Source organism: Anomaloglossus baeobatrachus, chromosome 3 (assembly GCF_048569485.1).
Source record: "Anomaloglossus baeobatrachus isolate aAnoBae1 chromosome 3, aAnoBae1.hap1, whole genome shotgun sequence".
In the NCBI taxonomy this organism is placed as follows: Eukaryota; Metazoa; Chordata; class Amphibia; order Anura; family Aromobatidae; genus Anomaloglossus; species Anomaloglossus baeobatrachus.
This window is the reverse complement of record NC_134355.1, coordinates 484,494,866-484,517,705: the sequence shown is the minus strand read 5'-3', so window position 1 is coordinate 484,517,705 and position 22,840 is coordinate 484,494,866. Positions and strand designations below refer to the sequence as shown.

The window sequence follows — 22,840 nt, the reverse complement described above, 5'->3', positions numbered from 1 at the left end:
AACAATATATGGCCCCTGTGTGAGAACAATATATGGCCCCTGTGTGAGAACAATATATGGCCCCTGTGCAATCCGATATCCCATCATACTGCACAATTCCAGGGCTGGAGGCAGAGATGGGCCCTCTTAAGTCGGGGGCCCCGCAGAGGTTGCACCAATGATATGTCCGCCTGCATCCTATGAATTCTTGGTGTCAGTGTTGAGGAGGGGTGTACCATCCACATTTGCCGCACATCACCATTGTGCCTGTGTGCATGAGGCCAGGCAGAGGTGCTGCGGCCGCTCCGCACGCCGGGCTCATTCCCACACACTCGGGCTCCCGGTGTCCCAGGGACCAGGAGCGTCCTCACCTCAGCACCGTCAGCCCGAGTCCCGCAGGTTAACCCCTGCCTGGCCGCCAGAGCTGGGCGGAGCCTGGGCTGCAGCAGAGTCCCCGGGCCAATCGCACAGTGCCGGGGCGTGGCCTGGTGTGGAGGTCGCTCCTTGAGCAGCCGGGGACTGGGAGGCCCCTCATTGCCGCTCATAGGTCTCATGCTGGCAGGGATTACCGGAGCAGCTGCGCACGTCGGGCGACCTGCTGTCCTAACCCCCCCATTTCAGCGCTACATAAGGTAACGGAAAGGCTCCAGCTCGCTGCCTGTGTACCGGCCCGTGCGCCGCCGCTGCTTTCCTTGCTAATAACACCTGGCAATAAAAAGTTTCCCGAGCTCCGCTGCAATGTAGATCCGCCGGGTCCCCTGCAGCCAGGCATCCGGGCACATGACCGCGGGGGGCTGGTGCCGCGCTCCGGGGTGCAGTGATGTGCGCCCATCATCCCGCTGTACGCCTCTGCCAGGCTGTCATGTCACTGACACCTCCTCCCTGCACTGCCGGGCACAGGCAGGAGACGGCAGGCTGTGGGCACAGGGCACTGCTCTGCGGAGGAGCCGGCAGCCGGCCTCCATCATGCCCTAGCATTCCAGGAAGGCTCTGCTCGGGCTGCCGGCTCCTCCATCCGGCTGTGGAGCCTCCATGCAGCTCCTGCTGGGGATTTACCCCTGTACTCGCCCTGGTGTTGTAGAAGTTTATACCAACGGGTGGCACGAGAGGAAGGCTGGCACGAGAGGAAGGCTGGCATGAGAGGAAGGCTGGCATGAGAGGAAGGCTGGCATGAGAGGAAGGCTGGCATGAGAGGAAGGCTGGCACGAGAGGATGGCTGGCACGAGAGGAAGGCTGGCACGAGAGGAAGGCTGGCACGAGAGGAAGGCTGGCACGAGAGGAAGGCTGGCACGAGAGGAAGGCTGGCATGGGCATCAGGATTTCTAAGAAAAGATTTGTGATCAGTGGAATAAGTAATTGTGCTGCTCGGATTGTGCACAGTGTGGCAGCACTATGAATCCGCACATCTGGCAGGAGATACTCTGGATTAGAGGTCAATAAAACATTAGACACTAGTATCTGACTAATGCACTGGGGTTTGGGGTAACGAATTCTCTTTTTCTGTGTCTGCTCCCCTTGTCTATGGCTGTTGTGTTCCCGAGTTGAGCTATCGTATCTGGAGAACTCCCTGGTTGTCTACCTCCTCATGCCTGTGTGGCTGTTGTTCCCCAGTTGGGCTATCGTTGTCTGTGTGGCTGTTGTGTTCCCCAGTTGGGCTATCGTTGTCTGTGAGGCTGCCTGGTTCTCTACCTCCTCTTGACCGTGTGGCTGTTGCGTTTTATAGTTGGGCTATCCTTGTCTTGGGGGCTCCCGGCTGGCTACCTCCCCTTGCCATTTGGCTCTTGTCTTCCACAGTTGGGCTATGGCTTGGGGGGCTGCCTGGTTTTCTACCTCCTCATGCCTGTGTGGCTGTTGTGTTCCGCAGTTGGGCTATCGTTGTCTCGGGGACTCCCTGGTTCTCTACATCCCCTTTCTGTGTGGCTGTTGTATTCCACAGTTGGGCTATCGTTGTATAGGGGACTCCCTGGTTGTCTACCACCCCTTGCCGTGTGGCTGTTCTGTTCCCCAGTTGGGCTATCGTTATCTGGGGGGCTCTCTGGTTGTCTACCTCCTCTTGCCCATGTGGCTGTTGCGTTCCACAATTGGGCTGTCGTTGTCTGGGGGGCTCTCTGGTTGTCTACCTCCTCTTGACCTTGTGGCTGTTGCGTTCCATATTTGGGTTATCATGGTCTGTCTACCTCCCCTTGCCATGTAGCTGTTTTGTTCCACAATTGGGCTGTCGTTGTCTGGGGTGCTCTCTGGTTGTCTACCTCCTCTTGCCCATGTGGCTGTTGCGTTCCACAGTTGGGCTATTGTTACTGGGGGGCTCCCTGGTTGTCTACCTCCTCTTGCCCATGTGGCTGTTGCGTTCCACAGTTGGGCTATTGTTACTGGGGGGCTCCCTGGTTGTCTACCTCGTCTACCTCTGCAGATGTTGCACTTCTTGCCTTGGAGCTGATGGCAGTAACACATTTTGGTCAGGACAATGGCAGGGATGACATTTCTGACTCTTTTCCCATCACTTAACCTCTGGGAAAACTTGTGGGAAAATAAGCAGGAGAGCAGAAGAAATGTATGGCCTGAGGCTGGAGATGAAGGCAGCTTCTTGTGCAGCTCGTACTGTCTGCCACACAGTTCTGCCAGATGTCACTCAGGTGAAGGCAAAGCTCCTCCTAGAAAAAAAACCCAAAGAATCTGAAGCCTCCAGCTATCTGGAAAGACAGTACAAATGTCTGGATCCAGGGGGCACATTGGAGAAATGACGGAGCTGCATTCGGAATCACAGCTGCCACTTTCCATTCAGATATCACTTCTAGATTCCTCTGGGGTCCCGGAAAACCTTCTTATTACTCATTGACAAAATGTTCCATGTAATTCCCATTAGAACTAACAATACTTTGCTATTTATAATTTTCTTTGTGTGACTTTCAGACAGTTCAGTAAAAGCAGACATCTTAGCCCTTGTCTGGTACCAATCTGCATGGGGTCACATTGACCTCATGGCACCAGGCAAGGGTTATATATCGGCTGTTGACCAGATTTCCTGTTAACTTTATTTATGGTATGGTTTGTCAGGTGATTCCTAATAGTGTCGTCAATCTCCCATGTGTCCTGAAACGTGACAGGGGCTGTCATTAAGGAGTTAAGAACAAGAATTCTGCATTCTCTGTAACCGGCCATTAATGATGGGATCTGAGCTCTAGAAATCAGCCATGTCACTAGAATTTTATTTTGAAGAACATGGATATATTTAGACAATGCAATATCTGTCACCTACGGATTATCACGCAGACCCCAACCACGTATACTTAGCTCCTGATGCCAGATGACATTTGTGTACAGGTAAAGCAGATCTGATGCGCCACCTACAGGAAGGAATGTCCACAGGATGGCACAGCTGACGGTCTGGGTTATTTTCTGGAGCGGCTGAGGCTGCCTATGGCTGTGCTGGAGATTCTTATCCTGTTAGTTGTGCTTCCTTAGAAATGATTATATGTAAGGATTAAACATTTAATTTCCTTCTGATCTTTGTTTTTTAAGTTCTTTAAAGTTTTTGGGTGAGACCAATGTAGTTTAATAAGATATGTCTTGCGTTAGTAAATAGTTTGTGCATCAATCTGAATACAATTTGCTAATAAACCGGATGGCATTTGCGCCAGTTTATTCAATGGGGCAGTGCAGATTAATGTTTTTGCCCCCCCCTTCCCCCCTCACCGATTTCGGCATGTGAAAAAAAATCACGGCGTGAGAATCTGATGACACTTTCCCATTCAAGTCCGTGAAACAAATCTGTATGACGCCATAGTCCGGTCTGATTTTTACAGACTGCCATTATGGAGAAAGTGGGGAAACTTATATATATATATATATGAGATTTCTTTTCCATCTCCTAAAACGAAACATGACTACTCAGATTCTGATCAGTATAATTGGACTATTTTTCTCAGATTCGGGGGGAAAAAAACCCGGTTGTGTGCACCTACCCATGAGTGAAGGGTGTGGTAGGACTTGTGGTTCTACAACACTTCCAAAGCTCTAAATTATATATCATATCCGTGTGTAAATTCCTGTTTCATATAGAAATTGCCATTGTTATTGTCTTGGTTCTGCGTCATAATCTAGAATGGCAAAATTACTGGTCTGTTTGCAGAATTGGTTTATTAACACTAGAAGTCCCAGAGATGGGTCATTTGACACTTCTACCATTGGAACCCTATGGAGCTCGAAATTCTTGGGACTTCTAGTGTTAATCTGTATGTAAGATCTACCTGCTCCTGATATAGCACTCTGAAGACTCCTTGTGGTCGATTTGCTGTGACGATGTAATATTGCATGGTTTTTAAAGATCCAATTCCAATGAAAACCTGATATTGTTGGCGGCTTAGGATGCTGTTTTTAATTATAGATCTTATGTAGTCAAGAAGTTGGCGCTGTAGAAGGAGCCCGGTCTCCACCGGCTGAGCACAGGTTATATAATCTCATTTTCATCTATGGCCCATTGTGCTCAGCGGTACCTCCCATGTGAAGCTGATACATTGCAGATCTTCTGCCGTGAAATAAATCCACAGGCGCAAAATCCTCCCCGAAATGTGGAGTTTGGCACCAGTGAAGAAGGGGAATGTCCTCAGTGATGTTAATGAAGAAGATGAGGCACGGAGAGCTTTGACTTTGCCGTTTCCACATTCTTGACTGGGTACAACCATCGGCATATGGTGCGAGCCGGCATCAAACTTTAGGTTTTTAAAAACTAATCATGAAATTGGGCTATAGAGGAAACGTTTTAGAGATTGTAGGTGCAGTGCAATTAGGTTCTGCTAGCAATTTGGGAGGCAAAAATAAATCCTGACGGGTCAGTATTCTGCATCAGTATCTGAAAGCCAAACCGGGAGTGGTGCCTTTAAAAACGCACACCTTTCTTGTGTCTTGGATCCTCATCTGATTATGAGTAATGTTGATGCACAATGCTGACCTTCTGCCATATGAAGGTGGCCTCAGTGATCTGTCAGAATCAATGTGAGTCACAGATACAACTAGCCGTGTACTTTTAACACTAGAACTACTGAGGTAGTCATTTTGACTACTTTGCACCATGTATTTCTATATAGGTGTCACGAGTCCAGTAGTTCTAGTGTTAAGGCCAATGTGGATGCTAAATATATTATGTAATCTGTGGAAACTATGAGATTATTAGCAAAATATGTGTGGTATGTATACAGGCCAATGTGGCAAATTCATTTACAGGGAATCTCAAGAGTTTTTTTTCCATTTAGTCTGAGAGCAGCTTGATACAGAGATCCTGATTCCAATGAGATGCCACTTACTGGGATACGTGGTGTAGTTTTGATAAAAATCACTGTTTTATCAGCAAGAGCTTATCATTAGAAGACTAGTAAACCTGCTGCTATGTAGTCCTCATATTCATGAGATCACTATAACCCCCAAACCACTGGTTGCTTTCTGCCCATGTACGTTGTAAACAGAAAGCTGTCAATCAGTGGTGTGGGTGGAGTTATACAGCACTCAGCATTTAGATCGGTGCATTTCTGCACAAGATTAAACAGTGATTTTATCAAAATGACAGCAAACAGCCCAGTAAGTGACACATGTCTGGAATCAGGGTCTCTGTCTCTACATTATGCTGCTCTCAGGGTAAAAATCTTGTGACAGATTCCCTTTAAAGACCATACTATGTATGAAATTAGAGATTACCCTTCTAACAGTATAAGGCCATGTGCACACTACATCTGTGCGCTCATAGTACAGTATATGTGAGAGCTATTCCTGACGTGCTGCATCCTACAAAGCCCCTATTCACCAGTTGGAGGCCAGAAGTGTGTACTTTACGCCTCTGTCTGGCAGGTATGTGTCTGGATGCCGTTTCTTAAAGTATAAGAAAGTACAACTGCCTCTACAGAGGTCCACAGAAAACAAAGCGTCTACCATACTGTATATGGTTTTTGTATTCTATACAATGAGGACTTCTGGTGACCTGATGCCCAGGCATCCATCCTGACACTGCCCACTGTCACGCCCACACCTCCTGAATGTATGTGCCTAATATAAATAATTTTTTTAAAAAAATATGTATATTTTAGTATCTGGTGGGCATCATATGTGATTTTTATCTTTTTTTTTTTTTTTTTTTATGATTTTGATCACATGCCAATCATTTTGTTATCCTTTTCTCTCATTAATCTGAATTGAGAAAAAAAAGTTAGCATATGATCACAGATTTTAAGGGAACCAGTCAGGTCCAATATGCACCCAGAACCACACGCAGTGAAGCTATGTGCGCACGTTGCGTATTTGCATGCAGTTATGCTGCGATCTGCACCGCAGCGTAACTGCATGCGTCCTGCGTCCCCAGCACAATCTATGAAGATGCAAGAGACGTGCGCACGTGGCGTATTAGAGCGCAGCGCTTTGGCTGCTGCCCGAAGCACGCGTTTTAAGAAGTGACATGTTACTTATTCCGTGCGCTCTGCATGCATCCCCCGCTCTGTCTATGGGAGGGGCAGCACTCAGAGCGCATGAAATCGGCGCTTTTTTTTTCACTGCAGCGATTTGAAGCGCACATGTGCTGTTCAAATCGCTGCAGAAATTTCTGCAGGAACAAACGCTACATGCGCACATAGCCTTAATGTACACTGACCATAGACCCAGCGTCTAAGGCGGTGACAACAGACACAGGTAAACGTGTCACTGCTGATGACGCAGGACATTGAATAGCATGTTAACATGCCGTGTGGGTGTGTAACATGCTAAGACGGCAGAATTAGCGCAGGAATTAACACCCTTGAGACTAGTCCCTGCACTCATTAGCATATCATAAAGGATCTTTAGAAATACTTTTTCTAACGATCCCTTTATCTATGTTACTAGATGCAGGGATTAGCAATGTGCACCCAGAACTGCTCGTAGTTCCGGGTGTATATTGTATCTGACAGGTTCACTTTTTATATAGATTGTTATAGACTGTGGGCAGTGTCACACTGAGCAGAATCCTAACAGTGAGTTCACTACTCTAAGGGGTACTTTGCACGCTGCAACATCGCAAGCCGATGCTGCGATGCCGAGCGCGATAGTCCCCGCCCCCGTCGCAGCAGCGATATCTTGTGATTGCTGCCGTAGCAAACATTATCGCTACGGCAGCTTCACATGCACTCACCTGCCCTGCGACGTTGCTCTGGCCGGCGAACCGCCTCCTTCCTAAGGGGGAGGGTCGGGCGGCGTCATAGCGACGTCACATGGCAGGCGGCCAATAGAAGCGGAGGGGCGGAGATGAGCGGGACGTAAACATCCCGCCTACCTCCTTTCTTCCGCATTGCTGGCGTGAGCCGCAGGACGCAGGTAGATGTTCCTCGCTCCTGCGACTTCACACACTGCGATGTGTGATGCCGCTGGAACGAGGAACAACATCGTAACATCGGTCATTTCCAAATCATGGGAATGTCCGACGCTACACCCATGATACGATTACGACGATTTTACGCTCGTTAATCGTATCAAAAAGGCTTTACACACTACGATATCGCCTGCGACGCCGGATGTGCGTCACTTTCAATTTGACCCCACCGACATCGCACCTGCGATGTTGTAGTGTGCAAAGTGCCCCTAAGGCTATGTGCGCATGTTGCGTACTAGCCCTGCACAAATCTCTGCAGCGATTTGAACAGCACACGTGTGCTTCAAATCGCTGCAGAAAGAGTCCGTAGTGAAAAAAAAAAAGCCGATTCCATGCGCTCTGACTGCAGATTCTCCCATAGACACAGCGGGGGATGCATGCAGAGCGCACGGAATAAAGTGACATGTCGCTTCTTAGAACGCGCGCTTTGGGCAGCAGCCGAAGCGCTGCGCTCTAATACGCCACGTGCGCACGTCTCCTGCATAATCTTCATAGATTGTGCTGGGGACGCATGCAGTTACGCTGCGGTGCAGATCGCAGCGTAACTGCTTGCAAATACGCAATGTGCGCACATAGCCTAAGATTCAGTATGCTAGCCTCACGCTCCCTATCTTTATACATGGCCCTGTAAACCCCTTTTAAGTTATAAATTGAATCAGTGTCTGGTAAGGATTGAGTAATATGCTGCTCGTTGACAATCTCACCAAGACGAGCTTATGTTTATAATCTTACATAAATTGATTATCTTCCCTTGTCTTTGAGTTCCATTTTGAGGGTAAAAACATGAATTGAGTTGGAAATTAGCAGCTTCTGAGAGTCATTTCTGGATTATTCTTTTTTTTTTTATCACTTTTTTCGCTAAAATTTCCATATCAATGCACAGCCTATCACAAAGAGGTTCCCACACTTTAGCCGAGCAGGGAGGATTGCTCATTTAGACCTATTTTGTCACTTATATATGTGTGTATATATATATATGTATGTATGTATGTATATATATATATATATATATATATATATATATATATATATATATATATATATATATATATATATATATATATATATATATATATATATATATATGACATTTATTTATTTAACTTCTAAATGTAATTTTTGATGATTTTATACATTGCTGTGTGGTCTGGTGTCCTCACAATGTTTTTCCGCATATAGGTTAGTAATGTATGTTATACATACAATTTTTATAGAAGCGAGTACATGTAGTTTGGAGTGGAGGTCTCCTACATCTGCTGTTCATTTCTTGAGCCGTTTTATTATATAGATATATGGTTGATCGTCAGCTGTGTTCGAGTACTCGTGTGCTATACAGGCTCAGAATGTATACAAAGTTTAATGTTTACCAACTAACATTGGAGCAGATCTTGATTGTTGCTGGCTCCTCTACTCTTTTGTATGGCCAAGAACTCCTATGTCATTAATATTCTAAGAATCCATCATCACTCTCTGCTGGGATTTTTTTTTTCTCCATGGTGTGTCCTCATATGACTTATTCTATGATTACAACTCATCTGTGTATTATCAAAATGTTAGTTTCCATGAGGAGGCAGAGTGCGATACACCCACAGAGAAAGGAATAAAACAATTTGTTGCCATGTGAAGTTTACTGTGTGGATTAAAAATTTGATCGGACATATAAAAATGTTAGGAATTTAAAAGGTTAAAGCTAAATCATAATATCCAAAAACTAAAAAAACCCCATTAACAATACTAGCAATGCATCTGTTTGCAAAGATCACCCCTCCCCACAGCTGTCTTCATTTGAGGCTGGACTCACATGAGCCTATGGCATCCAATGTGATATGCTAATGACCCTAGTTTCAGGGTCTGCTGCGAGCGTGAGCCGAGTGTAGTGCGACTGTGACCCCCCCCCATTTCCTCCATTGTCAGCCTGTGTGTATATCGCACTGCACTGGGATAACATCCGAGTGCAGTCCGATGTTTCTTCGCACCCATTTACTTGAATGGGTGCGAGTGATACGGCTCTCGAAGAAAATCGCAGCAAAATCTGGATGCGAGAAAAGCTGACCAACTGCTCTCCCTCATTGATTGATTAACATTGGCCAGAGTGCAATGCGAGATTTTTTCGCATTACGTTCTTCCGTTTTTCACGCTCGTGTGAGTGTGTCCTAAAGGGAACCTATCTCCTACAAAAAGAGAGTGGTAATCTGCAGGTAATATGGATGGGAGAATTGATTCACAGTACAGTGGCCGATTGGCCAGTTCAGTAATATGTGAAGGCTGGATGGGGGACCCATGAGACTCCTCGGTCCTCTTGGCTCTTCTGTATGTGATCAGTTGACATCCACTTTTCTAAAAGTGGGGAACAGTTGTAAAGATATTACTAAGCTAAATAGAAAAACTTACGGGGCTGCCTCAACACCTTTTTTGGAAAGTCCAAAGAAATGCACAAATTGGTGAGATTTGGGGCTCGCTCACACCAATGTATTTCTGGTCCAAGTGTGATTCGCCAAAACTACCCCCCCACCCCCACCCTTCCACACAGAGACCTCTATAAACCAAGTCTGTCCAAGGGAAGAAAAGCAGGATATGCCCCAGTTGCCTCCGAAAATCGGATAACACTTGGCCATGTAAGTCAGTGGAGAATAAAGAATATCCCAGCACTTGCGTAGGTTATATTCTCGTTTGGACGTTTCAGTTCATTCCAAGATTTGAACAGCGATTTGAAAGATCGGAATGAGCTGAAACGTGCAGACGTATGCGGATAAAGGACCAAACAAGAAAATAACTGTGTGAGTGCTGAGATTTTCTTTATTCTATATTCCTTGTTCCTCAACTGGGGTGGAGTGCTGAACATGTAACCCACAAAATGAGAAGTCAATGGATCCGTGGAAAAAATCAGACTGCACTCCGTTGACATTCGATTGTGGTTGGATTTTCACACTCTGATAGAATGGAGAAGGTAGGGGATGTTTTCTATCTTCTTCACATCTGAGAAAATTGCTTCCAGAAAAATGCTCGCATTCACTTCCATTATACTCGGGTGGCCCAGTCGCGCCCGTCCAAGCATCCAACTGCTCTTTTTGAGTTCTGAGCACCCAACCATGGTAGAGCTCGCTCATCACTTCTCTTTATTGCTGCTCTGGATAATATATACCCCAATTTTAATAACGTAGATATAATAAATTAAATTGGATAAATACATTGGCAATAGTTTGAGTCGCATAGTGTAATAAAATTTGTAAAGTAAGCTGGTGAGTTGCTTGCTGATTACAGGCTGCTGGCATTATTGAAAGGTTTGTCAGAACAAATGCAATCAACCTTTCCAATTAAATGGATATTGTTCCATTTCCCAATATACTTTTTGTATCTACTCAAGACCTGTGATTCAATGGGAACGTTCATTGTTCTAGATGATGATAATCTCTCTGGGTGCAAACGGTATTATATCAGCAACAAGCCAAGCAAATGTGTGTCCCCCATTATGTCGTCAGGACCGATAGTTTCTCCCCCAGTGTAATCTATGAGGGTTCCCATTGAATTTTACTTTAAAGGTAATCTGTCAGCAGCTTTTTATGCTACCTCATGAGAGCAGCGTGATGTGCATGAAGAGGCTCTGAATTCCATTATGTATTACTTAGATTACTGGGTGCAGCATTTATGACAGTGTTTAGATTTATCATGTAGTACAGCTCAGAAAGCTGCCCCCACACCAGGCTCTGTATGTACAATGCCTATAGACTGTGAGCTGCTAATCACAGCAGGGGGTGTGCTTAGCTGGCTGACCTAGTCTGGCTGTGATCAACTTAAGCTAAAACAAACATTGCATGTAATCAGCACAGTGTCCTAATAGACGCATCCCTAAAGGTACTGTCACACATAACGAGATCGCTAGCGAGATCGCAGCTGAGACATGGTTTCAGTGACGCAGTAGCGATCCCGTTAGCGCTCTTGTTATGTGTGACACCTACCAGCGATCAGGCCCCTGCTGTGAGATCTCTAGTCGTTGCAGAATGGTCCAGGCCATTTTCTTCAAAGGCGATGTTCTGCTGGACAGGACGCATCGCTGTGTTTGACACTGTGTGACAGGGTCCCAGTGACTGCCGAGATCATTATACAGGTCGCTACTGCGACCTGTATTGTTCCTGCATCGCTGGTAAGATCTGACTGTGTGACATCTCACCTGCGACTTACCTGCGATCACTATCAGGTCGTATCGTTTTTGGGATCGCTGGTAAGTCGTTGTGTATGACTGGGCCTTTAAAATCTGTGTTTAACCCCTACAGCATGTGGTCTTCAGATTATATAGCAAAAATCTGCTGACCAATTCCCTTTAATAAATGTGCTATAGCATATTGAATATTCTGTAGGGAATGTGTAGTTTAATCTTTTCTATTAAACTGTCTAGTTTGCCTGATTTTTCTGCTGCCTAAGATCATCCACCTTCATTTAATAGGTGCTTGACAACATAAAAATCCAATTTACCTTTGTATAAGGTCATTGGTTTGAGTGCACTGCAAAAACAGCAGATGATGATGAGTGTGGGAGCGCATTCTGCTAGATCAACAATAAGATAATGAACACGTGTGGGCTGCCGCATCACTTTCATGAAGGCCACGTTTATTGTCCCATTTTTATGCTGCATTTCTAGATTTTATGGAAAAATTGTGCTCAGACCGCTATGAATTTTGATCCTCAACCTTGGTGGAATTTTGTGATTATCATGGTTCCTTTGAAACGTCCACAGTGATCCCCACAAGAGTGCACGGATAGACAGCTGTGGATATAACACCACCCTTGAAAATAGTAAAGGAAATGCTGTATTACGGATATACACAATTACTTACAAGATGGTGCTCATTCCTTTTGGAATTTAATTTAAAGGGATTTTCTGTGTTTTTTTTTTTTTTTTTTTTTTTTTTTTTTTTTTTATTTTTTATTTTTTCAAAAGTAGCGACAGGGTAGAAACGTTATTTTAAATTGCTATTACCGTATTTTTCATTTTAGAAGATGCTCCCCAAATTTAGAGATAAAGGTGTTCAATAAATTAAAAATTGGGGTCCGTCCTATACTCCGGGGGAGTCTTACCGGAGGGGGGTGGCAGTGGTGGTGGAGTGGGTCACAGGGGGCAGGGGCGGTGCTGGAGTAGGGCGATGCTGCAGTGGGGGCTGTGCTGGTTGTGTGGTGCAGGATAGTGCGGCGGGTGTCACAAATGCTCTGTCGGCTGTGCGGGCTTCAAAGAAATGGCGCCCAGAGTCGGCACGTGCACCAATTGAGCTCTCGGCTCAATGACAAGCCGCAGTCTGACAATCTATATAAAAAGTGAACCTGTCAGGTCAAATATGCACCCGGAACCACAAGCAGGTCTGGGTGCATATTGCTAATCCCTGTATCTAGTAGCATAGATAAAGGGATCTTTAGAAAAAGTATTTCTAATGATCCTTTATGATAGGTTAATGAGCGAGGGGATGGCCGTCCTCTGGTGGTGATTGACATGGATGACGTCTGCTGTGTCATCCACATACCCGGGCACAATCTTGCCCCTGTGCAAAGACCTCGTTAGTTTGCACAAGCACACCTATGTATTTGGCTCTGCCCGTAGTAGAGCAGAGCTAAGTGTGCCTGTAGGAACTGGCAATGTCTCTGCGTAGGCTCGAGGTTTTGCCTGGCGACATGGATGACGCAGCAGACGTCATCCACTACAATCATCGCAAGAGGACGTCAATCAGCAGGGAGACGAGGGACAGGAGTCGCAACCAAGGACGCCCATTGGACTGGACCCAACAATTTACACAGAGCGCAGCAGAATATAAAAAGATGTTTGTGGGGTGTACAGGGGGAGTCAGGGGATAACGTGCACCTTTTTTTAGAATGCAGCACAGGCACTCATTAAGGTGCTAAGTTTGGTTTATACCTCAAAAATCTGGTGATAGGTTCCCTTTAACTCAAAAAGGAAGAGCAGCTAACTTCTTTATGGTACCATTAGCCCGAATGCATGGGTGGTTTCCAAGATATAGATATTATATATTATAGCTACCTTTAAACAGGACCGGCATTGTGGTCAGTGCCAGTGACGGCAGCAGTGAGAAATTTCAATTCGAAGATGATTTGCACTCTGGCAATGCATGTGGGTGGTCATGTGCCCCTATACCCACAGTCTTCTTTGTAAGTGATTGTATCCTCTTCCTGGTTACAGTAGGAAAGGCGGCTTTAGGACAAGGGATTTGCATATTGAAATGTTCGTTTTTAGCCATAATGTGTTGACCTCCATCCTATATTGACTAAAGCGGGCTTTACACGCTACAATGTATCTAACAATGTGTCGGCGGGGTCACGTCGTAAGTGACGCACATCCGGCATCGTTAGTGATATTGTAGTGTGTGAAACCTACGTGCGATTGCACGAATAAACGTTGATCGCATACACGTCGTTCAAAACCTAAAAATTGAACGTCCGGTTGTTCAATGTTCCCGAGGTAGCACACATCGCAGTGTGTGACACCCCGGGAACGATGAACTGCAGCTTACCTGCGGCCGCCGGCAATGCGGAAGGAAGGAGGTGGGTGGGATGTTTACGTCCCGCTCATCTCCGCCCCTCCGTTTCTATTGGCCGGCTGCCGTGTGACGTTGCTGTGACGCCGAACGTCCCTCCCACTCCAGGAAGTGGATGTTCACCGCCCACATCGAGGTCGTATGGTAGGTAAGTGCGTGTGACGGCAATTAATCGTTTGTGCGACACGGTCAACAAATTGAACGTGCCGCACATACGATGGGGGCGTGTCACATCGCATACGATATCGTATGCTTAATTGCAAGGTATAAAGCAGGCTTTAGTACATGTCTCATGAGTAGAGATGATTCCATCTATATATTAGCTCTTTCCATTAGACTAAGTACTCTCATGGCTGTGGATAACTGTACTATTTCTTAAGCCGTTTCATTATTTCAGCTGGATAGATTAAGGAAGTCACAATAACACATTAGTATGGCAAGAAATTGGAAATGACTAGAGGAAACAAAAAATCCAAATCACAAGTTTATATCCTACTAGCTGTAACATTATTAGTCTTTCTTCAGGGATTCCAAACAAGTAATATTGTTGCAGCTGCATTCTGTAAATACAGTTCTTGCTTATTTCCTTCTAGATTGGTTGCCATTATAATTATAGCAATACACGGACTACAGGGACCCTTGTTTTCTTCCCCCTTTATTAATGCGCCACAGAAAAAGTTTCATTTTAGCCAAGTGTAAATGTTATAGCAGCGAAGTTGTGAAACATTGATCAAATTAAGTTACTTGTAGCGATAAGTTTGTAAAAAGCAAAACTGACATTTTACCTGTATTCTCTGTGGTCCTGTAATTACAGAGCATTTTTATTTTTGTTAGATCCTCCTACTTCCAGCAATTGGTGCTGTAAATTTTGATATCTGATATACTAATTAATGGATAAATTAACAACTGGGTGGGTTTCAGGATAAAAATATATAATATATCTCTATCTCTCTATCTCTATCTCTATCTATCTGGAGTTGGGGACTCAAAGTAACTATGACCATTGCAAGGAAATGGGGAGCCTAAAGGTCCAGTCACACTAAGCAACTTACCAGCGATCCAAACAACGATAGGGATCGCTGGTAAGTTGCTAGGAGGTTGCTGGTGAGATGTCACACTGCGACGCTCCAGCGATCACACCAGCAACCTGACCTGGCAGGGATCGCTGGAGCGTGGCTACACGAGTTGCTGGTGAGCTCACCAGTGACCAGCCCCCAGCGCCGCGTGGAAGATGCTGCGCTTGGTAACTAAGGTAAATATCGGGTAACCAACCCGATATTTACCTTGGTTACCAGCGCACGGAGCTACACGTGCAGAGAGCAGGGAGCAGCGCACACTGAGCGCTGGCTCCCTGCTCTCCTAGTTACAGCACACATCGGGTTAATTACCTGATGTGTGCTGCAGCTACATGTGCACAGAGCAGGGGGCAGCACACACCGCTTAGCGCTGGCTCCCTGCTCTCTTAGCTACAGCACACATCGGGTTAATTAACCCGATGTGTCCTGCAGCTACATGTGCTCAGAGCAGGAGCCGGCACTGACAGTGAGAGCGGCGGAGGCTGGTAACAAAGGTAAATATCGGGTAACCAAGGACAGGGCTTCTTGGTTACCCGATGTTTACATTGGTTACCAGCCTCCGCAGAAGCCGGCTCCTGCTGCCTGCACATTTAGTTGTTGCTGTCTCGCTGTCACACACAGCGATCTGTGCTTCACAGCAGGACAGCAACAACTAAAAAATGGCCCAGGACATTCAGCAACAACCAACGACCTCACAGCAGGGGCCAGGTTGTTGCTGGATGTCACACACAGCAACATCGCTAGCAACGTCACAAAAGTTGTTCGTTAGCAGCGATGTTGCTTAGTGTGACGGGGCCTTAAGGGCTCTTGCGCACGTTGTGTAATTGCATGCATTTACACTGCGCATTGCACTGCAGCATAAATGCATGTGTCCTGCGCAATCTATGAAGATTGTGCATGATATGTGCGCACAATGCTTTTATGAACGCAGCGATTTGGGTGCTAAAATTTTGACCCAAATCCGTGCGTTCATAAAAGCAGCATGTCAATTATTGGATGAAGCTCCCACTGTCTATGGTGGGGGCAGCATCCCGAGCGCATGAAATCGGCTTTTTTTTTTTAACAAAAATACTGCATTCATTCTGCAGCGATTTGAAGCGCACATGTGCTGTCAAATCGCTGCAGAATAATCAGCAGTTACGTGCGCATGAGCCCTAAGGCCATGTTCCCACCATGAGCTTCTGATGTGGCAGAATTTCTGGGCTTTGGTGTTTTGACTCTTTCATTAAAGTGTTAAATATCATGTGATGTAGCAAAATGATACAAGCCACGTAATTGTATTTAGATTCAAGGAAATGTTAATTTTTCCCTATTAATTTCTTTTTGTTGCAATGGTCAATATGAGCATACAGGACTACTCCATGATCATTTGTCCACCGAGGAATAAAACGTGTGGTATTAATCCCCTTGACTTATACAGGTGTTTGCCATTGCTGACTGACAACACATTGTAAACTTAATAACTTCCCAAATGAGTTAAGACGGCACTGAAGTCTGTTAAATGGCTTTATATGGTGGGCAGGAAATGGCCGCGTGTTCAGACTACGTGACCCAGCCGAGCCAAGCCACATCGGCCGGCTACCAGTGATCTGTGAGCCATAAAAATCAAGCTACCCTTGTAAAACTGTGTTACCTCGTATAGAGGATAGCTTTGTCATCATCTCTTTATAGCCATCTTTAAAGACCCTCTTCTTATAACATGACTGCCTGGGAAGTGCATCTTCTCCTCTCCAAAAGTTGAAAACCTTTTCTTAAAATGCAATATATAATGCAAGGTTAAGGCTATGTGCGCACTGAGCGTTTTTTGCTGCGTTTTTAGTGTGCGGTTTTGGGCTCAAAGTCCCCAGCAAAGTCTATGACTTTTCATTTTTGCTGTCTGCACACCACCTTTTTTTTTTTTTTTTTTTTTTGAGCTAAAAAAAAAAAAAAATGTACATGTCAATTCTTTCCTGCATTGTACTGCGTTTTTCACCCATGCAATACATTGGAAAAATGCAGTGATCAAAAACGCAGCAAAACACGGTAAAAACGCGTGCGTTTTTGCCACGGGTGCGTTTTTTGCAGCCAAAAACGCAGCCTTTTTGAGAAGTGCAAAAAAAACTGTCATAGTGTGCACATAGCCTTAATGTCTCTTGTGATCAATGTGTTCCTGGTAAGAAGCCCTCATATTGGAATGGTTAGGCCATCAATATTTTTATGGCAATCTCGTTATTACATACAGGAGAGATGCATTGCTGTAGACCTGTATGTATGTACTGTATGTATGATTGCTTTCTTCACAGGTGAAAGTTAACCCTTTACCTCACACCTTGTATGTAGATGAGCGGACCCACTGAAGTTCAGCCGGACTTTAGGTAAAACTCTGTTTGGGACACGGACTTGACCTGAACCCCATTGGAAGTCACTGATTGGCAGTTTGGGTCTGCGCCCACATTCAGCAGCCATATACAGATCAGTTCAGGGGGGGATGATTTTTTTTTTGTTTGCACAGACTACATCTGATAACTGAGCTGCACCAAACCTCTGGAACGCTCTACCCCAAGAAGTTAGGACGAATCACAACGTACTTCGCTTCAGACGCACCCTAAAAACGCATCTTTTTAGGGCGGCCTTTCACACTCCCTAGCCGAACTAATTTCACCTAATCCCTCCACAACTTCTCAGAAAATAACCCCACATCAAACTCCATGGCACCCAAATGCATCTCAAGGCTCTGGCCAACTGGTCCAGGAAGCCATTATCTATCCCCCATTTCCTTGAGATGGCTGGATTGTCATTGTAAATAAGCACTTCTACCTTGCCCCTCCCCCCCCCCATCTCATTGTAGATTGTAAGCTCTCACGAGCAGGGTTGTCTTTTTTTCCCTTTAAATATTGTATTTTCTATAACTGTTACTTGTTTGTATATGATCCTCCTGAATTGTAAAGCGCTGCAGAATATGTTGGCGCTATAGAAATAAAGATTATTATTAGTAGTATTATAACTTTGATTTTTACCCCCAGTGCGAACCATTCAAACACTGCAAGCGGCTCGCATTGGCCTGAGCACCGAGTGTACCCGAGCACAGCAATGCTCGCTCAAATGATTAGTATACGTAATGCACTAGAACTCCAACACCTGATTTATTTATTTTATTTTTTGTAAAGTCTGGGTTTGGTATTAACACCAAACTTTACTGTTCGGATTCGCTCCTCTCTACTTGTATGTTAATGAATTAAAGGGTGTTTGAACCCTATAAAAATGGAGCTTTCAGGAGCCCCATACCGCCGTACCTGCCATGCCAGGTGGGAGAATAATAGCTGCTGTGCACTACAGAGCACCACATGCCATTGGCTTGAAGGAACTGGTGACAAACACTAGATTTGCTGCTATCTGCACTCCTGCATGCTTCTGCTTTATGGTAGGTAAAGGGATGGATAATTCAGCATGCATAATGTTATAGTAGCAATGTTATTGTTCTATACAGGCTGCTCTAAATAGTCACTAAGACCGGAGTCACGCTTGCAAGTGTCTCACATGTGACTCTCGCGAGTCTGGCATTGCATCACCTCAGCATGGCCTGCTGCTCTAAGGACAGGAGCGTCTCAGCTGCATAGAAATACATGCAGCTGGACCTGCTCCTCTCAGGAGAATGTGTGGCCGTGTCGGGGTGATGCGATGCGAGACTCGCGCAAGTCTGACTTCGGCCTAAGATGAAGGAAGATGGTGAGGGACTGGTATGGGGTCCCAGTAGTCACACTCCAACTGATTTATATTATTTTTCACCTATCCAGTGAATGATAAATGTATTCAGCAGAAAATTACCTTTAAAGTAAACCTGTCACCTGTAAAAACACTACCTGCAGATATGGGGCTAATCTGCTGGTTAATAGTGTATGAATCCTGCCTGGCATCTGCACGTTGAACCCCACTGCTGGGAGGAAATTAACTTTAATCCTCCGGGCAGTGATCCGGCTTCAGTCACTGGGACTGGATTGGTCACCGATCTGTGAATCTAGAGCAGCGCTTGTAACCGCACCCCACACTGACTGCTTGCTCTGCATTAGGCACTGCTGTAGCTGTAGGGGGCGGTTACAACTACCACTCTAGATTCAGAGCAGTGACTGAACCAACAGCGGCACCGCCCCCATGACTGAAACCAGAAAACTGTCGGGGGGATTAAAGTTAATTTCCTCCTGGCAGCAGGGTTCAGTGTGCAAATGACGGTCAGGATTCATACACAATTAACCTGCAGATTAACCCTACATCTGCAGGTTCATAGCATTTTTACAGGTGGCCGGTTCCCTTTAAAATGCAGTACTCCAATATCTTTGTGCTAAACAGATGGTGTTCCCATTCAGACTAATGGTGGTGTAATGTAGAAAATTGCATGATTTGCAATATTCATAGTGAAATTTAATCCAAACCCTAATTTCATTTTAACTTTTTGGGTTGTATTTCCAATTCCCAAAGTTTGCATGGCGCTGACGCACGCAGTTGATCTGAAAGTAATGCAGAAGAGATCCAGAACGCAGTTTGGCAACATTGTAATTTGTATTGCTTATAATTCATACCTTTTTTACACCTTCTTGTCTTGGTGCTTCATGTTTTTCTTTTCTATTTTTATGGCTGTCCATTGTATAAAAAGTTCAATTATAGCAATTGGAAATTTACAAGCACATAAGTATAGGTCTGTAGTTACAGATCTACTGTGCCCTTCATGTAGGTATATGGTCTTCCAGCTGTTCATTGTGTCCGTCACACCCGTAACATGGAGTTACTTGTTGTATAGCATGATACTTATAGGAACCACCCTGCAATCATACATTTACAGATATTATACAACCGCTATGTCTCCATTGTTTTGATGATTGAATAAATAACAAAAAGCCCAACATGAGGTCAAGATGGACAGGCGGCAAATATTTGCTTATGGCCGGGGGTTCAGCCATCGGGCCGCTACTGATCACTAGAACAGAGGGTTTTTTTTTTCTTTCTTATCTCCTTTTTTTCCAAAAGAATGATCTTATGTAAATTATTTTTTGAAAAAGCCGCATGTGGGCTTGATATTTTGAAGGCCTTGTTCTGACTGCCTTAATTGTATGATTAAAATGACCCGTCACCATGATTCTTAACGTCACTACGATGCCAAACGTGTTTTGTTTTTTTTTGTTTTAATTTTAAAGGGAACGTGTTCCCTCAGCGCCATTTACATACAGATGTAGGGTTAATCTGCAGATATTGCTACATGGCTGTAGTAGGCCTTAGACTGCAGTCACATTAGCGTATGGCATCGGATGCGATATGCTAATGACCCTCAGCTCAGACTCTGCTGCGAGTGTCAGCCGAGTGTCATGCGACTGTGACCCGATCTAGTGAATGGATCACAGCTGCGGAGGAGAGGGAGAGAGTTATCTCATCTCCTCCATTGTTAGCCTGTGTGTATATCGCTCTGCACTCGGATGTCATCCGAGTGCAGTCCGATGTTTCACTTGCTACCATAAACTTGTATGGGTGCGATTGATAGGAGACTCTCAGATAATTGCAGCATTCTGTATATATTTTTTTTTTCCTCAGTCCGATTTAGGGCTGAGGAAAAATTCGCACATCTGAGCTGCAGTATTATCTTAAAGGGAATCTGTCACCAGATTTGGGGCCTATAAGATGCTGCCACCACCAGTGGGCAGGTATATACAGCATTCTGGTGATTTTAAAGTACGCAACATTTTACAGTATAGGCAAAATCAATTAGATTTCTGAAATCTCATGCACATGCTTTTTTTTTTTTTTTTTTGTTTTGTTTTTTTTTTTCTCTGTGCAAGTTTTGAGAGCTGCAATTTTACCCAGATGCAGGTGGTCAATTGTTTCAGCCTTTGGCAGCAATTTTCACCCATTCAAATAGATAGGTAAACAATGCTTTGAAAATGCACATAAAAACGCCACCAGAAAATGCATGTGAACATACCTATTAAGTGGAAATTGTGGTCTCCTGAGGCAGGAAGTCTGCACAGTAGTACCAAGATGGTAGCCATGGGGGTCTTACGCAGCCTCCCAGCACTAATGTAGAGGTTTGTAGTTTTTTCTCTAAGGGATTCTAGTCTATGAACTTCAGGTATGGAGGAGCACTGTACTGACTAAGGGGTACTTCACACATAGCGAGATCGCTATCGAGATCGCAGCTTAGTCACGGTTTTTGTGACGCAGCAGTGACCTCATTAGCGATCTCGCTGTGTGTGACACTGAGCAGCGATCTGGCCCCTGCTGTGAAATCGCTGCTCGTTACACACAGTGGTTCAATTTTTTTTTATTTTTTTTTTTTACATTGCTCTCCCGCTGTGAAGCAGACATCGCTGTGTGTGACAGCGAGAGAGCAACGATCTGAATTTGCAGGAGCAGGGAGACAGCTTCTGGCAGCCTGCGATAAGCTGTAACCAAAGTAAATATTTGGTAACCAAGGGAAGCCCTTTCCTTGGTTACCCTATATTTACCTTCGTTACCAGCGTCCGCCGCTCTCACGCTGCCAGTGCCGACTCCCTGCACACGTAGCCGGAGTTACACATCAGGTAAATAAGCAAATGTTTGCTTATTAACCTGATGTGTACTGTGGCTAGGAGTGCAGGGAGCCAGCGCTAAGCGGTGTGCGCTGATAACCAACGTAAATATCAGGTAACCAAGCTCTTGGTTACCCAGTATTTACCTTACTTACCAAGTGCAGCGTCGCTTCCACGCGTCGCTGCTGGCTGGGGCTGGTCACTGGTTGCTGGTGAGATCTGCCTGTTTGACAGCTCACCAGCGACTGTGTAGCGACGCACCAGCGATCCTGACCAGATCGGATCGCTGGTGCGTCGCTAAAGTGTGACGGTACCCTTACTGCAGTCTAGAAATGGTGGCCAAACTTGCGCAGTGCTTACAATCTGTTTTCTATTGAGCTTATAAGCAGCCCAGGATCACTGGTGAAAACATTTAGCTCCAGATCCCAACCAGCTGTAGTGCCAGTGCGCGCTTTCACTGCTGCAGAGGTGAAGCATCATCGGGAGCGCACCGTTCCAGCCAGCAGCATCACCTTGTCGTTGATTATGGAGCGCCTGCCCACTGACAACTATAAAGTCACCTGGTAGGGGAGTGGTGCGCTCCTGAAGTAAAGATGAAAGAACACTAAGGAGCAAAATAGGGTCTTATCTGGTAAAAATAGAATGGGAGAAGGAGGTGTGCTCACCTTTTCAAGTTGTGTGACACATAACAAGACATGCACTTAATAATGGGGCAGCTTCTGCAGATACACGAGTGCACAGGACAGTGCAGGAAAGGGACAGAAGACGTGTTCACTCCGCGCTGCTGCTGAAGACTTTCCATAGACACCAGTGTGTTCTGCATCTTCCCTTGGAACGTCTTCAGCAGCAGCGCGGAGTGAACATGTCTTCCATACTTTTCCTGAAATAAAGATGACAGCCTTTTAATAATGATCTTTAAATCATTTGACAGGTATATTTAGTTATACAGTAGCTTAAAAGATTTATATACCATAACTGCTGAAAGCGCCACAACATGCTAGCTGGACCTTTTAGCCGTCTTGCATTTCAAATGAACATATAGATGTAACTTGTACTTTAAAGCCGACATGATTCTACCCATAGATAAGTGCTTTCTCCTGGCTTTTTATTAGCAACGTGGCAGTTACAGATCTGTCCTTTACTTCCATAGAAAAAAATTGCAAAATGTTGGCTGGGTGCCATGACTAGCTCCAGATGGTCAGAAAATATTTAGTCCTATACAGAAATCATTTAAAATGATAAAGTCGAGCTGGCTGGTTTATGAGTGTTATTGATTTCTTTTTAGTATTGAAGAAAAATCTGTTTTAATGGAGTTGCTGGCATGTCCAAAATATA

General features: G+C 45.1%; 1 protein-coding gene across 1 annotated transcript in view; it reads left to right on the top strand.

The window, feature by feature from the left end:
• Window positions 1-513: 513 nt before the first annotated feature.
• Window positions 514-22,840, top strand: part of FNDC3B (fibronectin type III domain containing 3B) — a 538,015-nt gene continuing 515,688 nt past the window's right edge. Inside the window, exon 1 of the mRNA XM_075340617.1 lies at window positions 514-611. The gene's annotated coding sequence lies outside the window, so the exon portion shown is untranslated. The remainder of the gene's footprint in view (window positions 612-22,840) is intronic.